Source organism: Acinonyx jubatus, chromosome A2 (assembly GCF_027475565.1).
Source record: "Acinonyx jubatus isolate Ajub_Pintada_27869175 chromosome A2, VMU_Ajub_asm_v1.0, whole genome shotgun sequence".
Lineage (NCBI taxonomy): Eukaryota > Metazoa > Chordata > Mammalia > Carnivora > Felidae > Acinonyx > Acinonyx jubatus.
This window is the reverse complement of record NC_069383.1, coordinates 131,577,373-131,600,731: the sequence shown is the minus strand read 5'-3', so window position 1 is coordinate 131,600,731 and position 23,359 is coordinate 131,577,373. Positions and strand designations below refer to the sequence as shown.

Genomic DNA, 23,359 nt, shown 5'->3' with positions numbered 1-23,359 from the left:
TATGACGACGATGCCTAGATCTTACTGTCCCTATTTCACAGATGAGGCAAGAGAGGCACAGAGAGGTTACAGAACTTTTCTACAGTCACAGACTGTATGTGGCAGTGATGGGAACCTGAACTCTGTTCTAATAATACAACCCTGAATGTTCTAACCAGAATATCGCTGGTTGGTTTCCTTGTTTATAAAATGAGGATAATAATGCTGACAGCATGGGTTGTGAGGAGGAACAAATGAAATAACACATGTGAAAGGATTTTGTAAATGTCTAGGAATCTGTGGCCAACTTAGCTCGCCATCAACCAGTCACGCTCCTCTTCTGCCCAACCAGGAACCACATTTCCCAGGTCTCCCTTGCATGTATGTGGGTCATGTGACTGAGTTCTGGCCAAGAGTGTGTGAGCGCCATGAAATATGTGCCCATAAAAATTGCCCTTGTGAGCTCCTGCAGTCACTCGGTTTTTTCCCTGTGTACCTTCTGGAATGTCACCAGCCAAGACAACTCTGAAAGTCCCCTTTCTGGACATGGCAATGCCTCCTTCAGCATGGATACCAGAATAATTCTGTAGAGCAGAGCACCCTACTCATGCACCCTTTCAGACTTCATATTAATGAGAAAGAACTTTCTATTACATTAAGAATCGCATTTCAACATTTATCTGTTACAGGAGCCGGCGTTACTTTGACTGACACATTACTTTGTAAGGGTGGTAGGCAGCTTCCAAAATGGCTCCCTGTGGTCAGTTCCTACTTCCTGGTGTCCACGCCCCTGTGTAACCCCTTTGGCTGTTGGTAGAACCAGCAACTTGCTTCTAATGACTAAGGAGAGCAAGAGTGACAGAATGTCATCTCTGAGACTAAGTTCCAAAATCCCAGGACTTCTTCCTTGTTCCTTCTGACTCTGTTCACTCCGATGCAGCACATTGCCATACTGTGGACTGTCCTATGGAGAAGTGCACGAGGCAAGGAATTCAGGGCTGCCTCCAGCCAAAAGCCGAGGAGCAACTGAAGCCTTCAGCCTGACAGCCCATGGGGAACTATATCCTGCCAACAATGATGTATTGGGAAGCGATCCTTTCCCAGTCGAGCCTTGATATGACCCTATCCCTGGCTAACACTTTGACTGTAGCTTTGAGACCTTAAACCAAAGGACCCAACTAAGCCGCACTCAGATTCCCTACCACAGAACACTGTGAGATCAACAACGTTCCTTGTGTTAAAGGCAATTTGTTACACACTAGTTACCTAATGCAGATGTAAAGATTTACTATTTCATTAATCCAACCTCAGTGTTCATTTTGATACATATGGTAGAAGTTTCCGACAAGGTCCCAGAGGTTGAAAAGTAGAACAGAGGCTCAGACGATGGCAGGTGTTGAATATTAGGCTAAGGAATTCTGACATTAATCCGTAAGTAGGGCTTTCATGGAATAATGACACAGTGTGCAGCAAAGTCCTGACTGACACAGAATGGAACTGGTCTTTGGACCAGAAGGTCAATGAAAGTTAAATATGTAAACCTCTATCTCCTTCAACAGAGACATAGACTAGAGTTCTCTGCCTACCTGTCCTCTAATCCACCAGGGAAGAAATCTAAATTTGGGTCAGAAAGGCTCTTCTCCTTCTTTCCTTTCTCTTTAGAACAGCCTCCACACAGACAGCTTCCAAGAACCCCACGCATCAAGAGGCAGATTCATCTCCCTGAACATTCCACATCTCTGACTACCTTCCTTTGGTGACAGAATCCTCCTGTGAACACAGATCTTAGCCAAGCCTGTCAAGTTCTCTCTGAGGAACCGAACCAGTACGAGAATTAGCAGCATCAACAGGAGTGATAACAGTAACAAAAGCATTAACAGCAACTTAGCAGGTGTCCTGCAATGTTCAGTTCTATTAGTTCATTTGCTACTCAAGAGCATCCCTGAGAGAGCTACCATTATTATCTCCTTTTACAGAAGGGAGGACTGAGGCACAGGTAAGTTAAAGGCTAAAGTCTAGCTAGCATGGCTAGGAATAGTTAGGAAGTAGTTGAATGAAAACTGAACTTGATCTCTCACTGGTCTGAATGATTCCTGGAACTAATGCTTGAAACATCCATGCTGAACCATGGATGACAACCTTTATAAATAGAGGATATCGTCATAATCACATTGACAATAATAAAAAAAAATAATCTGTTTTCCAGTCTTCCCACATTACTTTGAGCCTTTGAACTTGTGAATTTGGTGGTTCTAAAAGACCTGGTGAGTCAGGTCTTTATAAATGAGTGCTTTTTATTCATTTATTTATTTCTTGGCCAAGAGCACTGAGGCCTGGTGATTGGCAGGATGAGGTCTCAAAATCCTTTGGTCTTCCCACTGTACTTTGATTTCCTGGTGACTCCTGTTTGAGGAGTCAAATTTACAATTTAAAATTTGTGGCACTTTTGCATGCATGAGATCGTCTGAACTTCAATGATACTATAAATTATTTGAGAGCAAGGATCGGGTACAAGTAGGGTGTCTGCTTTCTCCAGCCTCCCTGCCTGGCTACACCGACCCTACCAACTGTCCCCTTCTCGAGGAGGGACCACATGGTGATCTTCGTCCCAAGGCAGACATGGACTGTTCCCAAGATGACTGCACCTGACCCAAGGGTGGTGCAAATACAGACGATGGCCATTAGCTTGTGCAGTCAGGTTTGCTCTGCTGAGAATCTGAATGGACACGAAATGGGAAACAGTAGCATGAAAAGGACTTAATCAGCCGTTAGTAAGCAGGTGAGACAGAGGCAGCGCAAACATGCAGAGAGGGGTGGAGTCAAGTGCACAGGCTGCTGGAGTGCTGCTCCTGAGGTTGGCCTCCACACCACATCCTCCTCCTCCTGGGGGCCGGCTTCATTATGGCTGCTGTCCATTCTGAGAACTGTTTATTCAGTTTTACCTGCGTTCTTTTCATGGCTACAGACTGGCTGTGGACCGTTTTAGGGTTCTGAGACTACTGGAACAAGTCACTCTTCCTTGCAACCAAGAAACCTAACTAAACCAGTTCCTGAATTAACATCTTCTTCAGGACTTAACTGAGCATCAGGTATTCCCAAAGGTGGAAAACGACCGACTTAGAAATCCGTGAACCCGCAGACATGCTGGACCTTTGGCCTCGAGTCCTCCAACCAGAACTCTTGTCTTCTGCTTGGCCAACACCCAAACGTTCATGAGATATTTGTTTAAATGGCATTTCCTGGGGCGCCTGGGTGGCTCAGTCAGTTGAGCATCTGACTCTTGGTTTTGGCTCGGGTCAGTATCTCATGGTTTCGTGAGTTCGAGCTTCACACTGGGCTCTGTGCTGACATCGCAGAGCCTGCTTGGGATTTTCTCCCCCTCTCCCTGCCCCTTCCCGTCTTGTGCTGTCTCTGTCTCTCTCTCAAAATAATAAATTAATTGACATAAAAATAAATGGCATGTCTTTGGGGATGCCTCCCTTGTCACTACTCCCCCAGCCCCTAAACTAGAGCAGGACTTGTAAGTGAGCTTCCATCCCACCTTGTACTTCCAGAATCACAGCACTATTGGGACTGCTCACTGACGCTTCTCTCGCCCCCACCAAACACAAGCTTCATCTAGGCTGACATTCTGTCAGGCCGGCCCACCAGGATCTCTGCGCTCAGTGCAGTTTCCATGACAGAACCCGGGCTTGCTGATGGGCTGAATGATGGTGGATGGACTCATACATACCAAGTGTGCTTGAGTTGGTGAGGTGTGGGAGCTTTTCTGATCACCTTGCTGGCCCGACACCCCCAAATAACCCATTTTTTTAATAGGACTGAAACAGAAGCCCCAAACGACCTGAGGGAAATTAGGAGTGACTGCTCCTGAGTTTTCTCAGGTTCTCCAGGGGCTTTTGTGGTGGCCTCTTTCTCTAAGAAGGGCTGAACAGCAGCTGGCTCTATGCGGTGCCCTAGAAGACTCCAAGCTGCCACCACTCCTCTGTCCCTCCTGGCCAGGAAGGCCTTCCTCAAGGTTAACAACCAGGGGGCGGGGCCGGAAGAGACTGGGTAGAGCAGAGCCAGGAAAATGGGCCCTTCTCTCCTTCCAGCTGCTCCTGCAGGGCCATAGCAAAATGCCTAATTGCTTCACAATTCCAGGATCCATTAAAGTGAATTTTAATTATGCTTCCAGTTACACTTTAATTACAGCCTTAATTATTAAGCACAGGCTAGGCATACTCAGAACCCCAGCATGAAACAGGGAGAGGGAGAGGAAGAAGAGAAGAGAAAAAGGAGAAAGGAGAGGGGCGGGGAGGAGGGGGGAAGGAAAAGGGCTTGGTTCTGGGGGGGAGGAGGAGGGAGGAAAGGAAGGAGGGAGGGAGGGGAAGAGAGAGAGAGAGAGAGAGAGAGAGAGAACACATAGTAAGGAATATCCCAGAGGGGGAAGGCACACGAAAGAGGCATAGAGAACAAGGGAAACAAGTGAGCCCGCCAAGTCCCATGGCACCAGCCCCTGCCCTGACTCTGCCAGCACCCTGTCCTGGCTTCCAAGCTGGTTTCTCCCTCGTTGGTTCTCCTGCCCACAGGCCAGGGAGAAAGAAGCAAAGCTAGGGCAGGCCTTGCTGCCCACAGACTCTGCTGCCTGGTTCCTATGGAGAGAGCAGCTAGAAGGGGAAGGGGGAATGCACAGAGAAGAGGGTCAGAAAGAAAACCAGCAGCCTGGAAATGAGGTCACTGTAAAAGAAAAGAGAATCAGGGGAAGCCTTGGGCAAACGCTTGCTGTTGTGTGGATTTCTTTCATTAATGCTGTTCTTTGAATATTCAAGGTTGCTTTCTTCTGGATTCACCAAATGGCTGACACCTGCTATACCTGCTACCCTGACACCTTGCTTGCCTTTATTTCCAAATGGTGAACCATCATAGCCACTTTAAACTCTGGCTCGGAACTGAGAGTTCCAAAGACCGTGTTTATGCCTGTGTACCCAATTACAAAGGAAATTGATCTCTTCCCCACATTTAAATTAGTGCCGCTGACATGTTCTAAAAATTATTAAATGCTGCATTGCTTTTTAATGAGGCTGCAGGACTACAGTTTTAATAACCACCTGTACAGATAACTGATTGACTCACGTTGGTTCAACTTCAAGTACTTCTTAACATCTGCTTGCTGAAAGCTGCTAAGCTAAGTGGTTATCTCCCCAACGCGTGCCTTAAAAATGGCAATACACAGACAATCAAAGGGGAATGATTCTAAAATGAAGTCTTGCTCTGCCAATAGAGGATATTATAAAAAGAATAATTATGAAATTTTAAAAATTCTCCACTTGTGCATGTTTTACCACTGACTTCCTGCCACCAGGTGGAGTGAGAGAGCTGTACAGAGAGATGAAGGTTAATTTATCAAAATTTGTTCTTTGCTTTCATGACCTGGGAGAGAAGATCATGGTAGTGGACAGAAATCACAGGGTTTTGTTCAAAAGGTGGGCCCCTTGCCCCCAACTCAGGCCAGTCTTTTATCACAGGGCTGTGAAGAAAATTACTCTCTAGTCAAAAGTATAGAGAAATTAGGCTTTTTGAAAAAGTATTATTTGCGGGGGCACGTGGGTGACTCAGTTGGTTAAGCATCCACGTCTTCATTTCACCTCAGGTCATGATCTCACAGTTCATGAGATCGAGCTCTGCATCGATCTCTGTGCTGAACCGAATTCTGCTTATGATTGTCTCTCACCCTCTCTCTGCCCCCTCCCCTGCTCATGTGTGTGCTCTCTCTCCTCTTGCTCCCTCTCTCATAAATAAATAAATATAGAGTAATATTATAATAGGAATTGAGCTTTTTAAGAATGCAACAGTTAGCACTTATTGTATATACACTAGGTACAATAAATATTTGTTGGATACAGGAGTTAAGGGGTTCACAATTATCGTATCACTTCAACCTTCATAGCAACCCTAAAAAAGACATCATCTTCATCACCATTTTACCGATGAGACGACTGAGGCACTGGGAGGCTGAGGAACTTGCCCAACGTCTCCGAGCAAGTCAAAGGCTAAGCCAATGCAAGAACACAGATTTGTATGACTGCAAAGCTGCATGACAACCACGTAACTTGGCGTCTAAGCGCTAGGAGGAATCCTAAGCGTCCTTTAGGATCAAAGTCTCTTGTTTTCACTAGAGGAAACTGAGGCCCGGAAATGTTAGGTGATTTGCTCTGGTGAAATAATCAGCGAGCCATGTACAGGACTAACTCTCGGTCTGGTGTTCTAAATCAGGGCTATTCTAAGTCAGCTAAGAATAGTTGTTACATTTTTAAATAGTTGGAAAAAAATCAGAAGAATAATATTTTGTGATACATGAAATTCAAATTTCCGTGCCCATAAATAAAGTTTTACTGGAATGCAGCCAAAGTGATTCATTTGCAGATTGTCCATGGCTGCTTCTGTGCCACCAAAGGCAGAGCTGAGCGGTTGTGACAGTCATTATGGCCCATCAATCCTAAAATACGTCGACCCCTGCTCTAAGTAATCAAATCTTTCCCTGCCTCCACCCCAGGGAGAAAGGAGGTCAGTGGAAACAAACCAGGTTCCACAGAGCAGCAGATTCCTCCTAAAATGGTCACTGTCCTTTTGCCCTTGCTCCTCTTCCATTATTCTCCTTTCAAGTGACAACCAGATAGAAGGGGCCCATTTTCTTGGTGACATGTAAATGTAGATAACTTTTCACATGTCTTTTGGTATTGTACTGCTAAAAATGGAATAATTCATTGAGAATCAGAGGTAAAACTCCTGCTGCATCAGCAGTCCTCACTTGCCACAGATGATGTGCAACCAGTATCTAACACCTTGCTTGGCACTTTGCTGCCAGCCCACAGACTGGCCCTGCTTGGCGCACAGAGTGCCCCCTGGTGGAGTTACAAACAAGAGCTCGAGTAATAATGGCAGCCAACGTTTACTGAGCCAGGGACTGTCTGGGTTACTGTAAAACTCATCTTCTCCTTGCAACAACCCCATGAGACCGCCATATTTCTATTCCTGCTTCACAGGTGAGGAAATGGAGATTTTAAACCTGGCTGTCACCGAGAAGCTGAGCGACCTTGGGAAGTTACTGTAGTTGGAAGAGTATCTTACAGAAATGCCCCGGATTCCTCACATTTTAGAAAAATTAAAAATGACAAAAGACATCCTGTGCACACCTATTCTCCTTGATGACTTCTCCTCCCGGGGTAAGAAGAAACCACCGCCGAGGGTGTGAGTGTTATTCTCATGATGCCCATAGGAACCACCGACGCAAGTGGCAGGAAGCCGATGGCTAGGGTCTTCTCCACAGTGCTTCCAAGAAGGGTGTGCAAGCCAGATTTAGAACCAAGTCTAACATATATTCACTGAGGCTGTATGCTAGGTGCTCACACTTTCACTTTCAACCACGTAAACCCTCAAAAAAGCAACATATATGTTAACCTAAGACAAATGTATGGAATGGAATGTATCCTCTGGCAAGCCAGAATGCCCTACAATTCTGTACCTGCTCGGAATAGGGCCGTTCTCATAAAGAACAGAATAGAGCCTTTCTCATAAAAAACATCGACACAGACTTAGGGAGATTTGCCTTCCTGGAGTCTACCGCATGGCTTTCAATTCATGTATATCCTAACTTAGGCATGATTTCAGGAATTTTCAAAGGTAATTTTGGCAGTGTGGGACTTTTGTCTGTGATCCTGACCCTGGAGCTCCCATGCTGCCTGAGAAGTGACATCATGGCGTCACTGTCTGTGATTCTGTACTCACGTGGGGGGAATGGCCAAGTGGATCTCACTGCTGATCTGTTCCTTGAGCTGTTAGGTTCTCAGAGCTTAGTATCACCGCATTTTTCTTGACTTTTAAAAAACCTTTCAGAGCTGAGGACGGAGGAGGCTTTAGACTCAGGTACCGTGGGGAGTTTCCAGAATTCCAGGCCTTGCCACTGGTCTCTTCTCTACACCAGGCTGCAAATTATGTCCCACTGTCTTTGGAACAAAGATTTACCGTGGCACGGTCATCCCCATTCCTATACTGTCTATGCTGTTTCTGTGCTACAACGGGAGAGGTGAGTTACTGCAACAGGGAATACACGGCCCACAAAGCCTCAAGTTTGGCCACTGACAGAAAAAGTCTGCAGACCTTTGCTCCATACAATCCAAATTTCTGGTGCTGTGGCTGTGGAGGACAAGAACCCGGCCTCATCATGTACTTCTCCAGCTTGCGGTTCTTGCTTCCCACTTCTGATGCAGCAAGCCGCTGTATTTCCAGGACAGAAAATTCTACCTACTCTTGCTCTCTTTTAATCAACAGTGGCTGATAGTTGGCTCGAGTGCCCCTACTCTCCTTTCCCACAAACTGCAGAAGACGATGACCACAGAGCTCTTTTCCGCTGACCTGGGATACAGTCTCAGCATCTTTCTCGGCCCAGCACTGTGGGCAGCCACTGCCAATAAATAGAAGGTGGCATGAGATGAAAGCTATTTATTTGTCCTGCCTGTTCTAACCCATTCTTGGGCAGTCCTTCCTCCTAGATGGCTCTGCCTCAGGACAGCCTCAAGGTGGCACCCTCTGGGAGAGTCTCAGTCACAGGACATATCTGTCGCCTTTAAGTAGGACAGACAGAATCTACCAGTGTGTCCCCTTCCTGAGCAACGTGTTTTCTCTCTCTTCGGTGGCTGAACAAATGTGACTTTCAAGTGTTATATAAAGAAACTGAGGCACGGAGATATGAACTGACTGATCACTCAGAAGACACCCACAAAGCAGAAGGTGGTGTCGTGATGTGTGGGACTTAGGATGTGTCAGTCCCCAGACCTGTCATGCTCTAAAATCCCTCCTGATTACAAGTGTCCCATGGGAACAACGTGAGGTCCCTGCTTTTGAAGCAAGGACCACTGCCTAGATTGAGGTGGGCCCCTGACCAAAAGGCATCGGCAGCTCATGTCCAGGGCAGACTAATCACCTGGATGTGCGTTAGGGGGTGTTTCCTTCCACACACAGCATGATGCTCCTGGGCTCATCTTTGACCATCACTGACACTGCACTAGCAGTAGAGAAACCTCTCTGCCCGGGATTTTTGTTTTTTAAAAAAAAATTTTTTTTAACGTTTATTCATTTTTGAGACAGAGAGAGACAGAGCGTGAATGGGGGAAGGTCAGAGAGAGAGAGAGAGACACAGAATCTGAAACAGGCTCCAGGCTCTGAGCTGTCAGCACAGAGCCCGACGCGGGGCTCGAACTCATGGACCGCGAGATCATGACCTGAGCCGAATTCGGACGCCCAACCGACTGAGCCAACCAGACACCCCAACCGGGATTTTTGAAAGAAGAAAGTTGGTATGTGTAGCCCAGCCCCTTCCTTTGCCTGTCCTTTGGTCTGTGCTCTCTCAGGGAGCCCACACTGCCCCTCAGGGTCTGTGGTGCCTGTAACTAGGCGCGTCTGTGACTCAGAGTAAGAACGCTCACTGTCGGCACACAATACGATTCATCCTTCACCTTCTTCACCAGTAACAAAGGTGATATTTTGGTCTCTTACTGCGTCACTGTATTTCTCACCAGGGTCCCCAGAGGAGGAAGGATCACCTCAAAGACCCAGCAACATGGACGGGTTGGATGCCTACTGTCCTCAGGGTCAATGAGTGGCTTTCTCTTGTGCAGATGTCCAACATGGTAAAAATTTCAGTTACTCACATGAACCATCTAGAGGCAAGATGAAAGTTCAAAAGACCAAGTATAGTTGATTAATGTATGTCTGGAACCTTAAAATATTTGCTCTAAAAAGGCTTTAGCTACCCTAATACTTTAGGTTATATCCTGTGAGACTTGGTGTAATGTTTAAGTGTGGCAAGGTCGAAGCATTCAGAAATGTTTATTGATTTAGACAATGAGAGGATTTAAGCCTTGATGACAGAACAGGATGGTCTCCAGCATGTCCTCTGGTTTAAACAGGTGATGATGAATCAATACTAGGGAGGATGCTCAGGAAGATGGTGCTGGTGACCGAAGCGGGGAGGGGTGACAGACACTGACAGCAAGTGAACTCAGTCCCAGGAAGGGTACATCCACAGACAGTGAAGGAAGGGAGGGGACGGGGAGGGGTGAATGGGCACTAGTGAGGCAGAAAGCAAGGTGAGGAGAAAGGTGTGCAGAAAACAGGGACCAGGAGAATGGGGACAGGAAGAACAAGGAGAATGGAACCCAAAAAGGAAACGAGACGAGCACTCACAGAGAACATCTGACCCCTCCTCCTGGAGCCACATCTCCAAAGACCACAGAACAAACTGAGAAGTGGAGGGAAGGTGTGCTTGGAGAGGCTGGGGGTGGAGGTGGGGAACAGGTTCACCTGGCCTTGCAAGGGAACAGAGAATGAGAACAGGAGAGAAGATGAAAACTCGGTAGAGAGCACATGCTGGGAAATGTGCTAAGAGGTCGGGGGATGTTAACGGGCACAGCATCAACCCCTTGGCCCTGCTGGGCATCCACGTTCCCTCCGCCCAGGATCATGCCGTCCCTCGACCAGGGCTCCCTTATTCTCTGATGACTCTGGGGGCAGCAGCAAACCTAGGGCTCAAATAGCCTGAATGAAAAGTCTTCCCAGCTAGTCAGCCACAGTCAGTCTGCCAACGCTGCCTTTTATGATGGGAGTCACAGGAATAATTACTGGCCTCCTCTCGTGGTCTCACATCTTAGCATAATGGAAGACTGGCAGAATGGACGGCTGCCAAGTGTGTGGACACAGCTGAAAGCTGTATGGCTGCCCCTGAACGCTTTCATACTCGAGGCTTCTTTGCCCCTTGAGCAGACTATAGCATCACATGGCAATTTTCCGGTGTCTGTGCTAAGAAGGATACTACAGGTGCACTGCCCTGGCTGTGGCTCCAATGTGTCAGTATTTCAGAGAGCAAGAATAAGGCAGTGCCCACAGAGAAGAGCTGCTGGAGCCTTAGTCAAGAAAGTAAAAGAAAACGGGATACGAAATTGTGGACTTGGAGACATTTATGTTCTCAACAGCTATAAAGGGAGTCTAGGGAACATTAGAGAGATTGATAAGAACAAGCAAGGGAACCACAAGGGACTCTTGTTTTGAAAGATATTTGTCAAAAGAGAAGCAGAATGTTTATGTTGCTGAAACAAACCTTTCTGTATTGTACGGAAAAATCAAACTGAACGATTTGACTAAGAAACAGGATCTAATCTATCAATTATCTAGGCTTATTATTATTTATAGCCTAACGTGGAATCACAATGAGCACCTGAGAGAAAAGCATATTCCTCTTCAGCTTATCTGAGGTATAGAAGTTTGCTGCAGATTTAAATGGGACAATACCAAAAAAATGAAATTAAAAAAAAATTCTCTATAAAGATACTAGAAAGCCCTGATCTAGAATAGTAAAACTACCTGTACAAAACCCAAAGCTTTGGCTAAAACATCTTTGCACATTGGATATACAATGCTGTTAATAAATGTCTGTACATTTTTCTCAATAGTATCATGGTTTGGGCTAAATTAACCATCTAGTTAACTTTTGTGCCAAGTATACATATATTTCAGAGACAAAAAAAAATAAACACGTCAGGTTATTTGTCCTTTATTTATGCCAGAAACAACTGTGTAAAAAACCTAAATTCCCCCACCAAAATGTGATTGTCTGATTTACCAAGGAGTCTTTTAAATAAAAATAATCCTGTGTCTCAGCTGGTGAGTTCTGTTGCAATAAGGCAAGTAAATATATGTAATTATGAAGTTACCATTTTCAAAGAGGAGAGTAATCTTTTCCTTATCCACTGGTAAAACAACTTGTACTTATTACACAGCTGAGAACAAAGATTTGTCCACAAAATCCCACTAAATCAAGCCTGATTTGATTAAAACTTTCCTCATCAAGACATTTCTATTACATTGTGTGTGGCAATAGAGTCTTGAAAACGTGGGTCATAAATCAGTGAGAATTATGGCAAGGATCTTGGATCTTCCAAATGGCCACATAACAACTAAGAGAGACTACCTTCTTTATTTACAAGAAGTAGACACTTATAATAAAACCTGTCATCGGCTTTTGAAACGCCTGTTTTCTTGGTCATTAAAAATCTGACATCTATTTAGACTATATAGCTATATGTCAGAGTATCTGAAACTTAGCAAGTTAACAAATGTTAGCAATAATAATTATTTATTATTGCAATTCAGACTCCAGTAAAATTTTTCTACCACACTTAGTTTTTTATGGGTCGCTAAGCTTTATCACAGATGCTGGGATGACAGACATCTTTTCCCATCTCCCTTTTACTAGCTAGATGATGGTGTGCATTCGGGAAATGTGAACCAATCTGAGTATTAACATGAATAAATACAATTAAAAAATTCATCAGTTAAAATAAAAGTATAGTGTGTTATCAAGTTAAATAGCAACTACCACTAAAATTCTCCACAATGTTCCTGCCTCTTCGTACCACTTTACCTTGCTTGCTCTGTCAGGACAGATGAAGAGCTGCTTAATTAAGAAAAAAAGAAGAATCCGTATCATAATGTAAGGTTGGGTAAAATATAACCAAACGCACAGAGATTTGTGGGAGGAACAGATTTTGGGTTCCAACCTAGAGAAAGCTAATGGAAAATTTATATTAAGTATAAGAGAAATTCCTCAAAAGGTCCCAGAGTTAGCCACTGTTTCCTCTTGGAAGCACTGAGAACCACACTTTCTGTAATAGGAGAGTTGGTTTTTCCTTTTAACTTGGCTGTACTGTAGGAGACCAAATCCTTCCTTCCTTCCTTCCTTCCTTCCTACCTTCCTTCCTTCCTTCCTTCCTTCCTTCCTTCCTTCCTTCCTTCCTTCCTTCATGTTTATTTATTTATGTATTTTTCAATATATGAAGTTTATTGTCCAATTGGTTTCCATACAACACCCAGTGCTCATTCCAAAAGGTGCCCTCCTCAATACCCGTCACCCACCCTCCCCTTGCTCCCACCCCCCATCAACCCTCAGTTTGTTCTTAGTTTTTAAGAGTCTCTTATGCTTTGGCTCTTTTCCACTATCACCTTTTTTTTTTCCTTCCCCTCCCCCATGGGTTTCTGTTAAGTTTCTCAGGATCCACATAAGAGTGAAACCATATGGTATCTGTCTTTCTCTGTATGGCTTATTTCACTTAGCATAACACTCTCCAAATCCATCCACGGTGCTACAAAGGGCCATATTTCATTCTTTCTCATTGCCACATAGTACTCCATTGTGTATATAAACCACAATTTTTTTTATCCATTCATCAGTTGATGGACATTTAGGCTCTTTCCATAATTTGACTACTGTTGAGAGTGCTGCTATAAACATTGGGGTACAAGTGCCCCTATGCATCAGCACTCCTGTATCCCTTGGGTAAATTCCTAGCAGTGCTATTGCTGGGTCATAGGGTAGGTCTATTTTTAATTTTTTGAGGAACCTCCACACTGTTTTCCAGAGTGGCTGCACCAGTTTGCATTCCCACCAACAGTGCAAGAGAGTTTCCGTTTCTCCACATCCACACCAGCATCTATAGTCTCCTGATTTGTTCATTTTGGCCACTCTGACTGGCGTGAGGTGATAGCTGAGTGTGGTTTTGATTTATATTTCCCTGATGAGGAGCGACGTTGAGCATCTTTTCATGTGCCTGTTGGCCATCCAGATGTCTTCTTTAGAGAAGTGTCTATTCATGTTTTCTGCCCATTTCTTCACTGGGTTATTTGTTTTTCGGGTGTGGGGTTTGGTGAGCTCTTTATAGATTTTGGATACTAGCCCTTTGTCCGATATGTCATTTGCAAATATCTTTTCCCATTCCATTGGGTGCCTTTTAGTTTTGTTGGTTGTTTCCTTTGCTGTGCAGAAGCTTTTTATCTTCATAAGGTCCCAGTAGTTCATTTTTGCTTTTAATTCCCTTGCCTTTGGGGATGTGTCAAGTAAGAGATTGCTATGGCTGAGGTCAGAGAGGTCTTTTCCTGCTTTCTCCTCTAGGGTTTTGATGGTTTCCTGTCTCACATTCAGGTCCTTTATCCATTTTGAGTTTATTTTTGTGAATGGTGTGAGAAAGTGGTCTAGTTTCAACCTTCTGCATGTTGCTGTCCAGTTCTCCCAGCACCATTTGTTAAAGAGACTGTCTTTTTTCCATTGGATGTTCTTTCCTGCTTTGTCAAAGATGAGTTGGCCATACGTTTGTGGGTATAGTTCTGGGGTTTCTATTCTATTCCATTGGTCTATGTGTCTGTTTTTGTGCCAATACCATGCTGTCTTGATGATGACAGCTTTGTAGTAGAGGCTAAAGGCTGGGATTGTGATGCCTCCTGCTTTGGTCTTCTTCTTCAAAATTACTTTGGCTATTTGGGGCCTTTTGTGGTTCCATATGAATTTTAGGATTGCTTGTTCTAGTTTTGAGAAGAATGCTGGTGCAATTTTGATTGGGATTGCATTGAATGTGTAGATAGCTTTGGGTAGTATTGACATTTTGACAATATTTATTCTTCCAATCCATGAGCATGGAATGTGTTTCCATTTCTTTATATCTTCTTCAATTTCCTTTATAAGCTTTCTATAGTTGTCAGCATACAGATCTTTTACATCTTTGGTTAGATTTATTCCTAGGTATTTTATGCTTCTTGGTGCAATTGTGAATGGGATCAGTTTCTTTATTTGTCTTTCTGTTGCTTCATTATTAGTGTATAAGAATGCAACTGATTTCTGTACATTGATTTTGTATCCTGCAACTTTGCTAAATTCATGTATCAGTTCTAGGAGACTTCTGGTGGAGTCTATCGGATTTTCCATGTATAGTATCATGTCATCTGCAAAAAGTGAAAGCTTGACTTCATCTTTGCCAATTTTGATGCCTTTGATTTCCTTTTGTTGTCTGAATGCTGATGCTAGAACTTCCAACACTATGTTAAACAACAGCGGTGAGAGTGGACATCCCTGTCGTGTTCCTGATCTCAGGGAAAAAGCTCTGTTTTTTCCCATTGAGGATGATGTTAGCTGTGGGCTTTTCATAAATGGCTTTTATGATGTTGAAGTATGTTCCTTCTATCCCGACTTTCTCGAGGGTTTTTATTAAGAAAGGTTGCTGAATTTTGTCAAAGGCCTTTTCTGCATCGATTGACAGGGTCATATGGTTCTTATCTTTTCTTTTATTAATGTGATGTATCACATTGATTGATTTGCGAATGTTGAACCAGCCCTGCATCCCAGGATAGAATCCCACTTGATCATGGTGAATAATTCTTTTTATATGCTGTTGAATTCGATTTGCTAGTATCTTATTGAGAATTTTTGCATCCATATTCATCAGGGATATTGGCCTGTAGTTCTCTTTTTTTACTGGATCTCTCTCTGGTTTAGGAATCAAAGTAATACTGGCTTCATAGAATGAGTCTGGAAGTTTTCCTTCCCTTTCTATTTTTTGGAATAGCTTGAGAAGGATAGGTATTATCTCTGCTTTAAACATCTGGTAGAACTCCCCTGGGAAGCCATCTGGTCCTGGACTCTTATTTGTTGGGAGATTTTTGATGACTGATTCAATTTCTTCGCTGCTTATGGGTCTGTTCAAGCTTTCTATTTCCTCCTGATTGAGTTTTGGAAGCGTATGGGTGTTTAGGAATTTGTCCATTTCTTCCAGGTTGTCCAGTTTGTTGGCATATAATTTTTCATAGTATTCCCTGATAACTGCTTGTATCTCTGAGGGATTGGTTGTAATAATTCCATTTTCATCCATGATTTTACCTATTTGGGTCATCTCCCTTTTCTTTTTGAGAAGCCTGGCTAGAGGTTTATCAATTTTGTTTATTTTTTCAAAAAACCAACTCTTGGTTTCGTTGATCTGCTCTACAGTTTTTTTAGATTCTATATTGTTTATTTCTGCTCTGATCTTTATTATTTCTCTTCTTCTGCTGGGTTTAGGCTGTTTTTGCTGTTCTGCTTCTATTTCTTTTAGGTGTGCTGTTAGATTTTGTATTTGGGATTTTTCTTGTTTGTTGAGATAGGCCTGGATTGCAATGTATTTTCCTCTCAGGACTGCCTTCGCTGCATCCCAAAGCATTTGGATTGTTGTATTTTCATTTTCATTTGTTTCCATATAATTTTAAATTTCTTCTCTAATTGCCTGGTTGACCCATTCATTCTTTAGTAGGGTGTTCTTTAACCTCTATGCTTTTGGAGGTTTTCCAGACTTTTTCCTGTGGTTGATTTCAAGCTTCATAGCATTGTGGTCTGAAAGTATGCATGGTATGATTTCAATTCTTGCATACTTATGAAGGGCTGTTTTGTGACCCAGTAGGTGATCTATCTTGGAGAATGTTCCATGTGCACTTGAGAAGAAAGTATATTCTGTTGCTTTGGGATGCAGAGTTCTAAATATGTCTGTCAAGTCCATCTGATCCAATGTATCATTCAGGGCCCTTGTTTCTTTATTGACCATGTGTCTAGATGATCTATCCATTTCTGTAAGTGGAGTGTTAAAGTACCCTGCAATTACCACATTCTTATCAGTAAGGTTGCTTATGTTTGTGAGTAATTGTTTTATATATTTGGGGGCTCCTGTATCCGGCGCATAGACATGTATAATTGTTAGCTCTTCCTGATGGATAGACCCTGTGATTATTATATAATGCCCTTCTTCATCTCTTGTTACAGCCTTTAATTTAAAGTCTAGTTTGTCTGATAGAAGTATGGCTACTCCAGCTTTCTTTTGACTTCCAGTGGCATGATAAATAGTTCTCCATCCCCTCACTCTCAATCTGAAGGTGTCCTCAGGTCTAAAATGAGTCTCTTGTAGACAGCAAATAGATGGGTCTTGTTTTTTTATCCATTCTGATACCCTATGTCTTTTGGTTGGCGCATTTAGTCCATTTACATTCAGTGTTATTATAGAAAGATACGGGTTTAGAGTCATTGTGATGTCCGTAGGTTTCATGCTTGTAGCGATGTCTCTGGTACTTTGTCTCACAGGATCCCCCTTAGGATCTCTTGTAGGGCTGGTTTAGTGGTGACGAATTCCTTCAGTTTTTGTTTGTTTGGGAAGACCTTTATCTCTCCTTCTATTCTAAATGACAGACTTGCTGGATAAAGGATTCTCGGCTGCATATTTTTTCTGTTCATCACATGGAAGATCTCCTGCCATTCCTTTCTGGCCTGCCAAGTTTCAGTAGAGAGATCGCTCACGAGTCTTATCGGTCTCCCTTTATATGTTAGAGCACATTTATCTCTAGCTGCTTTCAGAATTTTCTCTTTATCCTTGTATTTTGCCAGTTTCACTATGATATGTCGTGCAGAAGATCGATTCAAGTTAACGTCTGAAGGGAGTTCTCTGTGCCTCTTGGATTTCAATGCCTTTTTCCTTCCCCAGATCCAGGAAGTTCTCAGCTATTATTTCTTCAAGTACACCTTCAGCACCTTTCCCTCTCTCTTCCTCCTCTGGAATACCAATTATGCATATATTATTTCTCTTTAGTGCATCACTTAGTTCTCTAATTTTCCCCTCATACTCCTGGATTTTTTTAGCTCTCTTTTTCTCAGCTTCTTCTTTTTCCATAATTTTATCTTCTAGTTCACCTATTCTCTCCTCTGCCTCTTCAATCCGAGCTGTAGTTGTCTCCACTTTATTTTGTAACTCATTGGTAGTATTTTTTAGCTCCTCCTGGCTGTTCCTTAGTCCCTTGATCTCTGTAGCAAGAGATTCTCTGCTGTCCTTTATACTGTTTTCAAGCCCAGCGATTAATTTTATGACTATTATTCTAAATTCACTTTCTGTTATATTGTTTAAATCATTTTTGATCAGTTCGTTAGCTGTTGTTATTTCCTGGACGTTTTTCTGAGCTGAATTCTTCCATTTCGTCATTTTGGCTAGTCCCTGGAGTGGTGCGTGACTGCGGGGTACTTCCCCTGTGCTGTCTTGAATAACTCGCGTTGGTGGGCGGGGCTGCAGTCAGACCTGATGTCCGTCCCTAGCCCACTGCTTCTCTTCCCCTCTCCTAGGGGCGGGATTCACTGTTGGGTGGCGTGGCCCGTCTGGGCTACTTGCACACTGCCAGGCTTGTGGTGCTGCGGATCTGGCGAATTAGCCGGGGTGGATCGGCAAGGTGCACAGGGGCGGGAGGGGCAGGCTCAGCTTGCTTTTCCTTCGGAGATCCGTTTTGGGAGGGGTCCTGGGGCACCAGGAGGGAGTCAGACCCGCCGGAGGGATGGATCCACAGAAGCACAGCGTTGGGTGTTCGCGCGGTGCAAGCAAGTTCCCTGGCAGGAACTGGTTCCCTTTGGGATTTTGGCTGGGGGATGGGCGAGGGAGATGGCGCTGGTGAGCGCCTTTGTTCCCCGCCAAGCTGAGCTCTGTCGTCCGGGGCTCAACAACTCTCCCTCCTGTTGTCCTCCCGTTCTCTGAGCAGAGCTGTTAGCTTATAACCTTCCAGATGTCAAATTCCGCTTGCTGTCAGAACACACTCCGTCCAGCCCCTCTGCTTTCACAAGCCAGACTCGGGGGCTCTGCTTGGCCGGCGGGCCGCCCCTCCGCCCCGGCTCCCTCCTGCCAGTCCCTGTAGCGCACACCGCCTTGCCGCCCTTCCTACCCTCTTCCGTGGGCCTCTCGTCTGCGCCTGGCTCTGGAGACTCCGTTCTGCTAGTCTTCTGGCGGTTTTCTGGGTTATTTAGGCAGGTGTAGGTGGAATCTAAGTGATCAGCAGGACGCGCGGTGAGCCCAGCGTCCTCTTACGCCGCCATCTTCCCAGGATCCTCCAATGTCTTTTATTTTTGAGAGAGAGTGAGAGAGAGCGCACGAGCAGGGAAGGGGCAGAGAGAAATGGAGACACAGAATCCAAAGCAGGCTTCAGGCTCTGAGCTGTCAGGAAAGACTGACGCAGGGCTCAAACTCACGAAGTGTGAGATCATGACCTGAGCTGAAGTCAGACACTTAACTGAGTCACCCAGGTGCCCCTGCAGGAGACCAATTTCTCATGCAGCCAGATCTGAGCGTGGTTTACTGGAGGACTTCAAAATGGGTTGACTTGCCCATTTTTCTATGCCATTTCTCCTTGGGTCATTCCCCATATTCCTCCATGTCTACCTCGAAACGTGCTCCATCTGACACTGTACAGGGTCATCTCAACCAAGGATGACAATACCTCTGTGCCACATCTACCTCCGTTCTAACTGGTTCCCACTTCAGACTTTCCCAGGTCGGTCAACCATGCCACCATTCATTCTCAGTCACTATTTAAAACCCAAGTTTCCTTTTTATCCCCTCTCATTTCACTTTTCCTTCCTTCCTTCCTTCCTTCCTTCCTTCCTCCCTCCCTCCCTCCCTCCCTCCCTTCTTCCTTCTTTCCTTTTTCTTTCTCTTCTTTTTCTTTCTTTCTTTCTTTCTTTCTTTCTTTCTTTCTTTCTTTCTTTCTTTCTTTCTTTCTTTCTTTCTTCTTCTTCTTCTTCTTCTTCCTCCCTCCCTCCCTCTTTCTTTCTCTCTCTCTCTCTCTCTCTTTCTTTCTTTCTTTCTAGTAGGCTCCATGCCCAGCATAGAACCCAGAGTGGGGCTTGAATTTATGCCCCTGAGATCAAGACCTAAGCTGAGATCAAGAGTCAGACACCTAACCAACTAAGTCACCCAGGCACCCCCTCAGTTCCACTTCTATCTCTGCTGTTGTCTACTCTACTTTTACCTCTATGTGACAATCCTGCTTGGGTTTTAGATACTACTTAATGTTGTAGACTCTAGCTATTGACATGATTTTCCCACTTTTTTTTTACATGTTTATTTTTAAGAGAGAGAGAGAGAGCGAGCATGAGCGGGGAAGGGGCAGAGAGAGAGGGATACACAGAATCTGAAGGAGGCTCCAGGATCTGAGTTGTCAGCACAGAGCCTGACGTGGGGCTCAAACTCATGAACTGAGAGATCATGACATGAGCGGAAGTCGGACACTTGACCAACAGAGCCATCCCAGCGCCCCACCCCACTTGGTTTTTTTAGCCATAACATATTGCTGCAAAGCCATTCCTCTCTCCAGGACAGCCTCCTGATCTCCTGATCCAGGTCCTAGGCTTTAGGTTTTACCACTATTATGGTCCCAGTAGCAGCTGCCAAGTATGGAACAGATCTGATGAATTGCTCCTGATCCTTTACCAAATTCCCTCCCCCTTCCTTTCCAGGGATTCAAATCTTACTTATTTCAACTTATGCTCAACTTGGAAAGTCTGCTTTTATGATATTTCTCTGCTGACTCACATCTCTAAATGTGCTATAATTATAGTAGTCAATGTTGAGTAAGCTTAAAGAAAGGAGTATGCCAAAGAAAGTGGGCTGAGATACACAGGCACTCAGCTTAACGGATACATATTTTACAGAAGTCTACATTCCTTTCACATAAAGAGAACTGGCTTGGTTTTTATTTATAGTTCTTTTTTATGGGGACTTTATGGGTAAAACCATCACCAATATTCTGCATTTTGTTATCTATGAATAGTGAGGAGAGCTCGGTTAAAGCAGAATTCTTCATCTTTCTCTTATTTATTATGTAGGACGAACACAATTTGGGGACAGGTTTGCTCTTGGTGTGGGGCTGCTGGTTTTCAAGAAATCACATATGGTAAAATATCGCTGTCCTTGGTACAAACCATGTTGAGCGTGAGAGGCATTTTTCACACGAGAGACTAATTCCTACAAGAGGAAGGAAAGAACACCAGCTAGGACTCCAGAAATGTCAAAAGCTTGCCTGCTTTTCTCTCTTGATAAAAAGCCCTCGATGCTTATTATGGGACAGGGGGCATCACAGTGAAGAAGAGTAGTCACAAAGAAGGTCACCATGGATATTTTTAGCCTACGTAAATTTGGGGGACAGTATGCTTTTTGAGTTCACCTTGAATCATCACATACAATTCTCCATGATACAGTGGGCGTTGCAAGGTATCAGTATTTGCAAAGATTCCACTGGCCAAGCTGATGGCTCTCTGGGATGCCCCAATAGCTACTGCTACTAAGACAGAAGCAGAGCCTATTGGGGCAAACACCTATTAACATTTTGTATATATTATCTGTACTGTTAATTTTTTCTTTTTTCTCTTTGTTGTATTTTTGCTTATCTAGTAACTGACAGAGTTTTTTACACTCCTATACATCCTAATGTCTAAAGCGCAATGACCTGCACATAGTATTTATTAATCAATTAAAAAAACACAAGCATATATTTTGGAAGTACTGTAACTTAAAAGATGCACATCTGATTGTCTAACAAACAGAAACTTCCAGCTTCTTCCTAGGAGCTCAGATAGACGTCTGATAACAGCCAACAAAGACTATTGGGGAGAAAATGCTGAAAGTGGTACTTTTCATATTTTAGCATGTGTATTAATCAGATACACACGATAAGGATATGTTAAAGGATGGGGATCATTTAATACTTCTGGAACAATAGTGCAGGGTGAAAATAAATGAAGGGCTCCTCCAGAAAAAAGGTAAACAGTAAAGTGGAGTAACCTTCATTTCTATGAATGTACTCATGACTAATAATTAGGGGCCTCTGCTGACCACACAGGCATGGTGAGCATCAGTAGAAAGAATGAGCCCGCCCTAGTATACACTCATTTCTAGTCATTTCCAAGGAACAGACATGAGTCTAATCTGCTTGTAGAGACTTGCTCCCCTTTAAAAACACAAGGAGAGCTAACTTTTAGAACCCGAGGGTCAGTGGTCACTTGAACCCTGAAAACAGTGTGACATCAACATTTTAACCAGAATTATACCGACACTGATGCACCCACTAACTTCTTGGTCAATTTTCTTTTCACTGCAGCCTTGCCACTAATTTTCCTTTTATTGAAATTACTTTTATAGGGGTCAATTATGTCACATTTACATTTTTAAGAAGATGTAATTCACTCGTATGTTTTAATGTCCATATTAAACTCTGCCAACTGGCACTCCAGCTATTTCCATTTTTGGGGGGGGGATCATACTTCTTTCAAGTCCATATGGTACAGATCTACACTTGTGTGGCAGAGAGGCTCAGGGTGAAAGGAGAGTGGCAGAGAGTGACAGAAAAAAGAAACAGAAAGAAGTAAACAGAAAAAACAAACAAACAAACAAAACCCAAGCTGCAGCTCTTCTGGAATCTTGACCTCAAAGGACAGGGATACAGAACAGGGTCAAAAACTCCCAGGACTTTATCTTGAAGGGAAGGAGGTCTCTAGGGAATTATGGCACCAGCTCCGAAGTTGAGGAAAATGAGCTGTCTCAAGAATAGTACTGCAGAAATTTACCCAGGGGGCAGCTGGATCACTGTAATCTGACTATGTTGATCAGCTGGTTGGACCTTCTGCATAGTTCTCACATTAAAGTCCTTCTTTTGCTTCTCTCCTACAGCGGTTTTCAAAGTGTGGTCCACAGAACCTTGGGGAAGTTCCTGATGTAAAACTATTCCATAACAACAACAACAACAACAACGATACTCTGTTGGGATTTGCACTGATGAAGCAAAATGAGGGAGGGTGAAACTAGCGGCACATTACCGTGGAATCAGAGCCCTGGCACCAAGCTGTACTAACAGTCACTGTTTTCACCACCACATACTTGTAATAAAAAGTTGCCACTTTCAGGTAAGAGTGTCCTTGATGAACAGTAAAAGAATATTAACTTACATTTTTTTAGAGAGAGAGAGAGAGGGAAAGGGAGAGGAAGAGCACCAGCAGGGTAGAGGGGCAGAGGGTGGGAGAGAGGGAATCTTAAGCAGGTTCCAGGCTTAGCCTGGAGCCTGATACGGGGCTTGATCCCACGACACGGGGATCATGACCTGAGCTGAAATCAAGAGTTGCATGCTCAACCAACTGAGCCACCCAGGTGCCCTTTTCAAGAATATTAATTTTATTAAATATCAAGTCTTGACCACAGGTCTCTTGAATACTCTGTGACCAAACGGCAAACGCACAGAGAGCAAGTCTGGGGCATCCTGAACTCTGGTGGCTCTTCTGAAACAATGCGTTTGTGCAGCTGTCTGAGTAGCAAGCGAAGCCAACGGATTTTCCAAGGAATATTCTATTTTCTTGGAAGAATGATGGACACACTATGGTCATCCTGACTTCATGATGTGGTGGAAATTTTCTCAACTATGAGTGAAGTGAGGCTATCACTTTGAGGAAAGCAACTGACCGTTGTGTGGCTGATGATAAAATTTATGCTTTAAAGTGAAAATTAGATTTCTGGAAAAGTTGCATCTACCACTCTTGACAACATGCCAATATTTAGACGTCTTTCCAATGAGGATGCTGTGATATGAACAAATGTGAACTTTTTGATAGTGTATGTTGAAATGTGCCAAACTTTGGAAGATCTACATAATCTAATATTTTTCATACCGAACAGTGCAGGATATACATGTATAAAATGCATCTAAT

General features: G+C 43.8%; 1 protein-coding gene across 2 annotated transcripts in view; it reads right to left on the bottom strand.

Moving 5' to 3' along the window:
• The window catches only part of SUCLG2 (succinate-CoA ligase GDP-forming subunit beta), a 326,405-nt gene that overhangs the window by 56,630 nt on the left and 246,416 nt on the right, over positions 1 to 23,359 (bottom strand). The window lies entirely within an intron of this gene.